Genomic DNA, 11779 nt, shown 5'->3' on the forward strand with positions numbered 1-11779 from the left:
AGGGTAGTTGACATAACTGCAGCCATCTCCTGCAGAGTAAAAGAATTAGACGCACTAGAGGTACTTGGCGTCGCTTGTGTGGGCGTTATAGGTTGTGACACTTGGCGAGAATTAGATGGCATATCCTGATTCTCTTCAGACTGGAAATCATCCTTAGGCACACTTTTACCTAAAATATGCTTTTACATTGTAAGGCCCTTTCATACAAGGAGGTACACAAAGTAAGAGGGGGTTCCAGATTGGCTTCTAAACACATAGAACAATTAGTTTCCTCAATGTCAGACATGTTGAACAGACTAGTAAATAACCCCAATAGTCGTAATATCACCTCATTTATTGATTCAAACAACTTTTAGAAAAATGTGTACTGCGCCTTTAAGAAATAAAAAGCATACAATTTTTCTTCAGACTGTCTAAAACGTTAAAAACGATACACACAATTAAATATAATAATTCAATTGGCCCAAAAATTATTGCACCCTATAAGTATAAAGGTGAATTTACCCTCTAAGAGACATTTTAACCAAAAAATATATCTTAACAGAAAAAATGACCCCTGCAACTCGCCACAGCTCTGCTGTGGGCACCTACCTGCCCCAGGGTACTGCAAAATGACTAGACAACGATCCGGTGAACAGACACAAGTTTAGGCCCCACCAGAGATAATGCCTGCTGCCTTCTTCATCAGAGTAAACTGCGTGTCTGAGCGCACGAAATAGGCCCCGCCCATCATGGACGTCTTCCTAACAGTCTGTTTAACCGCATGGGAAGCGGTTTTGAAAAATAAGCCATGTGGTCCCCTTAAAATCTTTTAATAAAAACTGCAGCCCTACTGACTTTGAATAAACTAAAAATGTCAAGCTGCCTCTCCCAGTGTCCAGCCCAATACAGTGTCAAAGCAATATGTATAAACACAGGCTCTTCAGTAACACCCTCAGAGTACAGGTCTACTGCTTACCCTTCCCTTGCAGGGAAAAAAATGTCAGCCAGTTCTGATATACAAAGTCTCCTCAGAAATAAAAGGCTGAACATACCTCAAAGCTGCTTTAGCATGACACCGTTCTCCACACTGAAGATTTCTCTTGCACTACCTTCAAAAGCTCTGTGGGAACCAACATGGATCTTAGTTACATCTGCTAAGATCATCAACCTCAGGGCAGAAATCTTCTTCATTCCATATCTCCCTGAGGAAAAACCAAATTTATGCTTACCTGATAAATTTATTTCTCTTGTGGTGTATCCATCCAACGGGTTCATCCATTACTTGTGGATATTCTCCTTCCAACAGGAAGTTGCAAGAGGACACCGTGTCTATATACCTCCCCTAACTGCCACCCCCAGTCATTCGACCGAAGAAACAAGCAAAAAAAAGGAGAAACTATAGGGTGCAGTGGTGACTGTAGTTTAAAAATAAAAAACACCTGCCTTAAAATGACAGGGCGGCCTGGACTGGATACACCACAAGAGAAATAAATTTATCAGGTAAGCATAAATTTGGTTCTCTCTTGTAAAGTGTATACAGTCCACGGTTCATCCATTACTTGTGGGATACCAATACCAAAGCTATAGGACACGGATGAAGGGAGGGACAAAGGCAGGAGCTTAAACGGAAGGCACCACTGCCTGTAAGACCTTCTCCCAAAAATAGCCTCCGAAGAAGCAAAAGTATCGAATTTGTAGAATTTAGAAAAAGTATGAAGCGAAGACCAAGTCGCCGCCTTACAAATCTGTTCAACAGAGGCCTCATTCGCCAAAACCCATGTGAAGCCACTGCTCTAGTGGAATGAGCTGTAATTCTTTCAGAAGCTGCTGGCCAGCAGTCTCATAAGCTAAGCGGATTATGCTTCTCAGCCAAAAAGAAAGAAGTTGCCGAAGCCTTTTGGCCTCTCCTCTCTGTCCAGAGTAGACAACAAACAAAGCAGATGTTTGACGAAAATCCTTCGTAGCTTGTAAATAAAACTTTAAAGCACGTACCACATCAAGATTGTGTAAAAGACTTTTTCTTTGAGGAAGGATTAGGACATAATGAAGGAACAACAATCTCCTGATTGATATTCTTATTAATACTACCTTAGGAAGAAACCCAGGTTTGGTACGCCAAAACTACCTTATCTGCATGCAAAATCAGAAAAGGGGAATCACACTGTAAAGCAGATAACTCCGAAACTCTTCAAGCCGAGAGAGAGTATCTACTAAAAACAGAACTTTCCAAGATAAAAGCTTGATATCTATGGAATGCAGAGGTTCAAACGGAACCCCTTGAAGAACTTTAAGAACTAAATTTAAACTCCATGGCGGAGCAACAGGTTTAAACACAGCTTGATTCTAACTAAAGCCTGACAAAACGCCTGAACGTCTGGAACATCCGCCAGACCTTGTGCAAAAGAATAGACAGAACAGAAATCTTCCCTTTAAGGAGCTAGCTGACAATCCTTTCCCAATCCCTCTTGGAGAAAGGATAAGATTCTAGGAATACTGACTTACTCCATGAGTAACCCTTGGATTCACACCAATGAAGAGATTTACACCATATCTTATGATAGATTTTCCTGGTGACATGCTTTCGAGCCTGAATTAAGGTATCAATAACCTACTCGGAAAAACAACGCTTTGATAGAATCAAGTGTTCAATCTCCAAGCAGTCAGATGCAGAGAAATTAGATTTGGATGTTTGAATGGACCTTGGAGTAGAAGGTCCTGCCTCAGCGGCAGAGTCCATGGTGGAAAGGATGACATGTCCACCAGAACTGCATACCAAGTCCTGCGTGGTCACGCAGGTGCTATCAAAATCACCGATAGCTCTCTCCTGCTTGATCTTGGCAATCAGACGAGGGAGCAGAGGAAACGGTTGAAACACATAAGCCAGGGCTGAAGGGACCAGGGCGCTGCTAGAGCATCTATCAGTGCTGCCTTGGATCCCTGGACTTGGACCCCGTAACGAGGAAGCTTGGCGTTCTGACGAGACGCCATGAGATCCAGTTCTGGTTTGCCCCATAGTTTGAATCAAACTGGGCAAATACCTCCGGATGGAGCTCCCACTCCCCCGGATGAAAAGTCTGCCGACTTAGGAAATCCACCTCCCAGTTCTCTACTCCTGGGATATGGATAGCTGAGAGATGGCAAGAGTGAACCTCTGCCCATAGAATTATCTTTGAGACCTCCAACATTGCCAGGGGGCTCCTTGTACCCCCCTGATGGTTGATATAGGCTACAGTCGTGATGTTGTCCGACTGAAATCTGATTAACCTGACCGCAGCTAGCTGAGGCCAAGCCTGAAGAGCATTGAATATCGCTCTTAGTTCCAGAATGTTTATCGGAAGGGAGTGTCTCCTCCTGAGTCCCACGAACCCTGAGCCTTCAGGGAGTTCCAGACTGCGCCCCAGCCCAGAAGGCTGGCATCTGTCGTCACTATAGTCCATTCTGGCCTGCGGAAACTCATTCCCTTGGACAGATTGGACACGAGATAGCCACCAGAGAAGAGAATCCCTGGTCTCTTGATCCAGATTTAGCAGAGGTGACAAATCTGTGGTAATCCCCATTCCACTGATTGAGCATGCAAAGTTGCAGTGGTCTGAGATGTAGGCGGGCAAGACGGAACTGTCCCCATTGCCGCTACCATTAAGCCGATTACTTCCATACACTGAGCCCACTGACGGGCTGAGTAAGTGGAATAAAGAGCACGGCAGGGAAGTTAGAAGCTATTGACAACCTGAACCTCTGTCTGATAGATTCATAGAGAATGAAGATTTTCTGAGTTCCTAGGAAGGACACTCTTGTGAGAGGGAGAGAGAACTCTTCTTCGTTCACCTTCCACCCGTGAGACCTCAGGAATGCCAGAACAATGTCCGTAATGGACTTGGCGATTTGAAAATTCGACCCTGTATCAGATTGTCGTCTAGGTAAGGAGCCACCGCTATGCCTCGTGCCTTAGAACCGCCAGAAGGGACCCTAGAACCTTTGTAATGATTCTTGTTGCCGTGGCTAATCCGAAGGGAAGAGCCACAGAACTGGTAATACCTGTCTAGGAAGGCAAACCTGAGAAACCGATGATGATCTCTGTGTATCGGAATGTGGAGATAAGCATCCTTTAATTCCACGTAGTCATATATTGACCCTCCTGGATCATAGGTAGGATGTTTCGAATAGTCTCCATCTTGAAGGATGGGACCCTGAGAAATTTTAGGATCTTGAGATCCAAGATTGGGTCTGAAAGTTCCCTCTTTTTTTGGGAACTATACACAGATTTGAATAGAACCCCTGCCCCCTGTTCCTCCCTTGGAACTGGGTGGATCACTCCCATGACCAGAAGGTCTTGAAAGCATGTAAGAATGCCTCTCTCTTTATCTGGTTTGCAGATAATTGTGAGAGATGAAATCTCCCCTTTGGAGATGAGGGCTTTGAAATCCAGAAGATATCCCTGGAAACAATCTCCAGAGCCCAGGATCCTGGACGTCTCTTGCCCAAGCCTGGGCGAAGAGAGAAAGTCTGGCCCCCAACTAGATCCGTCCCGGATTCGGGGCTACTCCTTCATGCTGTCTTAGAGGCAGCAGCAGGTTTTTTTGGCCTGCTTTCCCTTATTCCAAGCCTGGTTAGGTCTCCAGACCTGGCTTGGACTGGGCAAAATTTCCTTCTTGTTTAGCAGTAGAGGAAGTTGAAGCTGCGCCACTCTTGAAGTTTCGAAAGGAACGAAAATTAGTCTGTTTGGGTCCTTAATTTGTTGGACCTATCCTGGGGAAGGGCTGGCCTTTTCCTCCAGTAATATCAGAAATGATCTCCTTCAGTTCAGGCCCGAATAGGGTGCTGCCCTTTGAAGGGGATGTTTGAGAAGCTTAGACTTTGAAGTAACGTCAGCTGACCAGGGATTTAAGCCATAGCGCCCTACCGCTCTGAATGGCAAAACCTGAATTCTTAGCCGTTAGCTTTTGTTAAATGAAAAACGGCGGTCAGAAATAAATGAATTGGGCTAACTAAGGGCTTTAAGCCTGTCTAGGATATCATCCAACGGGGTCTCCTACCTGTAAAAGCCTCCTCCAGAGACTCGAACCAGAAAGCCGCTGCAGCAGTGACTGGGCAATGCATGCAAGAGGCTGGAGAATAAAACCTTGTTGTATAAAGATTTTCTTAAGGAAACCCTCTAATTTTTTATCCATTGGATCTAGGAAAGCACAACTGTCCTCGACGGGGATAGTTTGTACGCTTAGCTAGGGTAGAGACTGCTCCCTCCAACTTAGGGGACCGTCTGCCACGAGTCCCTTGTAGCGGCATCTATGGAAACAATCTTTTTAAAAGCAGGAGGGGGAGAGAACGTTACACCTGGTCTATCCCATTCCTTCGTAATAATTTCTGAAAAACTCTTAGGGATTGGAAAAACATCAGTGTAAACAGGCACTGCAAAGTATTGTCCATTTTACACAATTCTCTGGGACTACAATAGTGGTCACAGTCATCCAGGAGTCGCTAAAAACCTCCCTGAGAAACAAGCGGAGGTGTTCAAGCTTAAATTTAAATGCTGTCATTTTCAGAGTCAGACTGAAGTAATGCCTTCCCTGAATCAGAAATGTCACCCACAGATAGCTCTCCTGCTTCTGTACATTGTGAGAGTATATCAGACATAGCTACTAAAGCGTTAGGAAAGCTCTGTATTTGTTCTAACCCCAGAGCTGTCACCGCTTTCCTTGTAATCAAAACAACAGGTAGGTATAAGATACAACGCTCAAAGTCTCAAATGCTATTCCCAAAAGGTAGTGCACCTCCTAACATCAAACCAAAATAGACAAAGAACAAGGGGATATGGGAACGCGCTGTAAAAAACAGCATATGAAGGTAAAAGAACTATATAAGGAATGTGGATTACACAATAATATAATAAAAAAAAGTTTATATTTGGTTTACAATTGTATTACAATAAGCGATGCCGGCATCTGATACAAAGTAAAATAGTACAATAAAAATAGGATAAGAATCAACATAAAATATAAAACATCAGTGTGTAGTGCTGTAAGTAACTATAAAAATAATAATAATAATATGTTGCAAAGGTACCACAATGTTAAAATTGAAACAGAGTCGAATGTTACCGTCCTTTCACAATCAGGCCAGTGATTAGAGTGTCTGATCCAGCTGTTTATATGAATGCAGGGTAGACTTGGAGAAATTCCCTCTGCGTTGTTTTTAAAACAGCGAAAAGCTTGCAGAATCTTCTGCTTGTATCCAATGACTGAGTTATATTTCAAAGACACATTCACAGCCGTATTTGCGGGATGTCCCTGCTGTGGACCGGTTCCGGTCAGGAGGTCAAAGTGCAGGAGTAATGATAAGCAACGACAGACTTCGTTTCTTTGAAGTAAAAATGAATCAGACTGCTTTTAACAAATGTGGGGTCATGGGTGGGAATTACGCATATAGAGTCAATTCATATATTAAAGAGGCTCAAATGCACCGCACCTAACCGCATATGTTAAGTCAAGCAGTTGTATTGCAAGTGAAGTTTGTAACAGCGTACATATTATTCAGATTCCAGTGCTGGATAGAAGAAAGTAGATCATGGGTATGATGGTATTTCCAAGAAAAAACAACTTTCTACACGTTTCAGCCTAGTCAGGCCTTTATCAAGATTTTGATAAAGGCCTGACTAGGCTGAAACGCGTATAAATTTGCTCATAACTTGTGAAATTAAGTAGTAGGTAAGGTGGTTGAGACCAACTCTAATTCACAGAGTTGTTTTTTTCTTGGAAATACCATCATACCCATGATCTACTTCCTTCTGTCCAGCACTGGAATCTGAATAATATGGACACTGTTACAAATTTCACTTGCAATACAACTGCTTGACTTACATATGCGGTAGGTGCGGTGCATTGAGCCTCTTTAATATATGAATTGACTCTATACAGGGTGTGCAGAATTATTAGGCAAGTTGTATTTTTGAGGATTAATTGTATTATTGAACAACAACCATGTTCTCAATGAACCCAAAAAACTCATTAATATCAAAGCTGAATATTTTTGGAAGTAGTTTTTAGTTTGTTTTTAGTTATAGCTATTTTAGGGGGGATATCTGTGTGTGCAGGTGACTATTACTGTGCATAATTATTAGGCAACTTAACAAAAAACAAATATATACCCATTTCAATTATTTATTTTTACCAGTGAAACCAATATAACATCTCAACATTCACAAATATACATTTCTGACATTCAAAAACAAAACAAAAACAAATCAGTGACCAATATAGCCACCTTTCTTTGCAAGGACACTCAAATGCCTGCCATCCATGGATTCTGTCAGTGTTTTGATCTGTTCACCATCAACATTGCGTGCAGCAGCAACCACAGCCTCCCAGACACTGTTCAGAGAGGTGTACTGTTTTCCCTCCTTGTAAATCTCACATTTGATGATGGACCACAGGTTCTCAATGGGGTTCAGATCAGGTGAACAAGGAGGCCATGTCATTAGATTTCTTCTTTTATACCCTTTCTTGCCAGCCACGCTGTGGAGTACTTGGACGCGTGTGATGGAGCATTGTCCTGCATGAAAATCATGTTTTTTCTTGAAGGATGCAGACTTCTTCCTGTACCACTGCTTGAAGAAGGTGTCTTCCAGAAACTGGCAGTAGGACTGGGAGTTGAGCTCGACTCCATCCTCAACCCGAAAAGGCCCCACAAGCTCATCTTTGATGATACCAGCCCAAACCAGTACTCCACCTCCACCTTGCTGGCGTCTGAGTCGGACTGGAGCTCTCTGCCCTTTACCAATCCAGCCACGGGCCCATCCATCTGGCCCATCAAGACTCACTCGTCATTTCATCAGTCCATAAAACCTTAGAAAAATCAGTCTTGAGATATTTCTTGGCCCAGTCTTGACGTTTCAGCTTGTGTGTCTTGTTCAGTGGTGGTCGTCTTTCAGCCTTTCTTACCTTGGCCATGTCTCTGAGTATTGCACACCTTGTGCTTTTGGGCACTCCAGTGATGTTGCAGCTCTGAAATATGGCCAAACTGGTGGCAAGTGGCATCGTTGGCAGCTGCACGCTTGACTTTTCTCAGTTCATGGGCAGTTATTTTGCGCCTTGGTTTTTCCACACGCTTCTTGCGACCCTGTTGACTATTTTGAATGAAACGCTTGATTGTTCGATGATCACGCTTCAGAAGCTTTGCAATTTTAAGAGTGCTGCATCCCTCTGCAAGATATCTCACTATTTTTGACTTTTCTGAGCCTGTCAAGTCCTTCTTTTGACCCATTTTGCCAAAGGAAAGGAAGTTGCCTAATAATTATGCACACCTGATATAGGGTGTTGATGTCATTAGACCACACCCCTTCTCATTACAGAGATGCACATCACCTAATATGCTTAATTGGTAGTAGGCTTTCGAGCCTATACAGCTTGGAGTAAGACAACATGCATAGAGGATGATGTGGTCAAAATACTCATTTGCCTAATAATTCTGCACTCCCTGTATGCGTAATTCCCACCCATGACCCACATTTGTTAAAAGCAGTCTGATTCATTTTTACTTCAAAGAAACAAAGTCTGTCGTTGCTTATCATTACTCCTGCACTTTGACCTCCTGACCGGAACCGGTCCACAGCACGGGACAACCCGCAAATACGGCTGTGAATGTGTCTTTGAAATTTAACTCAGTCATTGGATACAAGCCAGAAGATTCTGCAAGCTTTTCGCTGTTTTAAAAACAACGCAGAGGGAATTTTCCAAGTCATACCTGCATTCATATAAACAGCTGGATCAGACACTCTAATCACTGGCCTGATTGTGAAAGGACGGTAACATTGACTCTGTTTCAATTTTAACATTGTGTTACTTTGCAACATATTTTTATAGTTACTTACAGCACTACACACTGATGTTTTATATTTTATGTTGATTCTTATCCTATTTTTATTGTACTATTTTTACTTTGTATCAGATGCCGGCATCGCTTATTGTAATACAATTATAAACAAATATAAACTTTTTTATTATACTCTTGTGTAATCCACATTCCTTATATAGTTCTTTACCTCTCATATGCTGTTTTTTTACAGCGCGTTCCCATATCCCCTTGATCTTTGACGCTTTCCTTGTAACCCTGGCAGTTTGGACAATACCTCTGTGGGGGGTATGATTCATAACTGCCGCCATGTCTTGTAAGGTAAAACATCTATAGTGGTTCTAGATGCCAGAGGACTCCTTTAGGGAAGCTGGATGTCTCAGTCTGAATATCAACTGCGCATAAAAGTGCGCAAAAATAGGCCCCTCCCACCATGCACTCAATGTCAGAGGCCTTAAAAGAGTACTCCTAGGAGTAATCTAACAAGCCATGTGGAAAAACTAGGCCCCAAATAAAGATTCATCACCCTCATCAGAAAAAAACTTTTTTTCTGTAAGTTATGCAAACGTTTTTACACTAAGTAATATGAGAGTTAACATGAATATTACCCTTATCTTGTAAGCATGATCCCAGTCGTTAAATCACTGTATCAGGCTTACCTCAAATATATCAGGCACTGTCAGCATTTTCTAGACCTTATCTCTTTAGAAAATAATATACTGCACATACCTCAAAGCAGGTGATCTGCAAACCGTCCCCCAACTGAAGTTTTCTTTCCATACTGAGAACAGTAATGGACCTTAGTTACAAACCGCTAAGATCATCAACCTCCAGGCAGATTCTTCTTCCAATTTCTGCCTGAGAGTAAAACAGTACAACGCCGGTACCGTTTAAAAATAACCAACTCTTGATTGAAGGTAAAAAACTACACTAAGTCACCACATATCTCTTGATACTTCCTTTCTTGTCGAGAGTTGCAAGAGAATGACTGGGGGTGGCAGTTAGGGGAAGAGCTATATAGACAGCTCTGCTGTGGGTTTCCTCTTGCAACTTCCTGTTGGGAAGGAGAATATCCCACAAGTAATGGATGAACCCGTGGACTGGATACACCTTTACAAGAGAAATAGTACTCACCGGTACCATTTAAAATAAAAAACTTCTTGATTGAAGAATCTAAAACTAACACCTCACTTTACCTCTTCCTATTACTAACACAGGCAAAGAGAATGACTGGGGGTGGAGGGAAGGGAGGAGCTATATATACAGCTCTGCTGTGGTGCTCTTTGCCAATTCCTGTTAGCAGGAGGTTAATATCCCACAAGTAAGGATGAAATCTGTGGACTTGTCTTATCTTGTAGAAGAAATACCCCTTGCAAAGACAGTGGCAAGATGTGTAGTTGCTTTACTATTTCTCTGACACACTGCTTTATAAACCCTTCCTTGAACATATGGATTGTACTGTGTTTGCTGTATGTATCATCTATTCTGTACTCTATATTTCCTCAATAAAAAGAATTATAAAAAAATAAAAACAAAAAAACACAGTAGTTTGATCAGTGACTAGCTGTTTAGAGTACAGTAACAGTTCATTTTTCACCTAATGAGTAACGCCAGGTGATATGTTGATCTATTTCCAATCCACTTCAGGTAAGAGAAGAGCTATATATAGCCCATGATAGCTCAGTTAAATATATAAAGAGGACAGACAACAGTAACTGGAACATAACTGGGGCCCTAAATATACCTGGGTGGTTTACTCAAATGAGGATAGCAAGGAAGCAAACCTCAGTAATGTTTTAAAAACAGAATTTATGTTTACCTGATAAATTACTTTCTCCAACGGTGTGTCCGGTCCACGGCGTCATCCTTACTTGTGGGATATTCTCTTCCCCAACAGGAAATGGCAAAGAGCCCAGCAAAGCTGGTCACATGATCCCTCCTAGGCTCCGCCTACCCCAGTCATTCGACCGACGTTAAGGAGGAATAATAGCAAGGGAGAAACCAAATGGTACCGTGGTGACTGTAGTTAAAGAAAATAAATTATCAGACCTGATTAAAAAAAACCAGGGCGGGCCGTGGACCGGACACACCGTTGGAGAAAGTAATTTATCAGGTAAACATAAATTCTGTTTTCTCCAACATAGGTGTGTCCGGTCCACGGCGTCATCCTTACTTGTGGGAACCAATACCAAAGCTTTAGGACACGGATGAAGGGAGGGAGCAAATCAGGTCACCTAAATGGAAGGCACCACGGCTTGCAAAACCTTTCTCCCAAAAATAGCCTCAGAAGTAGCAAAAGTATCAAACTTGTAAAATTTGGTAAAAGTGTGCAGTGAAGACCAAGTCTGCTGCCCTACATATCTGATCAACAGAAGCCTCGTTCTTGAAGGCCCATGTGGAATCCACAGCCTAGTGGAATGAGCCGTGATTCTTTCGGGAGGCTGCCGTCCGGGCAGTCTCGTAAGCCAATCTGATGGATGCTTTTAATCCAAAAAGAGAGAGAGGTAGAAGTTGCTTTTTTGACCTCTCATTTACCTGAATAAACAACAAACAGGGAAGATGTTTGTCTAAAATCCTTTGTAGCATCTAAATAGAATTTAGAGCGCGACACAACATCCAAATGTGCAACAAGCGTTCCTTCTTTGAAACTGGTTTCGGACACAGAGAAGGTACGATAATCTCCTGGGTAATGTTTTTGTTTAGAAACAACTTTTGGAAGAAAACCAGGTTTAGTACGTAAAACCACCTTATCTGCATGGAACACCAGATAAGGAGGAGAACACTGCAGAGCAGATAATTCTGAAACTCTTCTAGCAGAAGAAATTGCAACTAAAAACAAAACTTCTCCAAGATAATAACTTAATATCAACGGAATGCAAGGGTTCAAAACGGAACCCCCTGAAGAACTGAAAGAACTAAATTGAGGACTCCAAGGAGGAGTCAAAGGTTTGTA

This window comes from Bombina bombina, chromosome 5 (genome assembly GCF_027579735.1).
Source record: "Bombina bombina isolate aBomBom1 chromosome 5, aBomBom1.pri, whole genome shotgun sequence".
Taxonomy (NCBI): domain Eukaryota; kingdom Metazoa; phylum Chordata; class Amphibia; order Anura; family Bombinatoridae; genus Bombina; species Bombina bombina.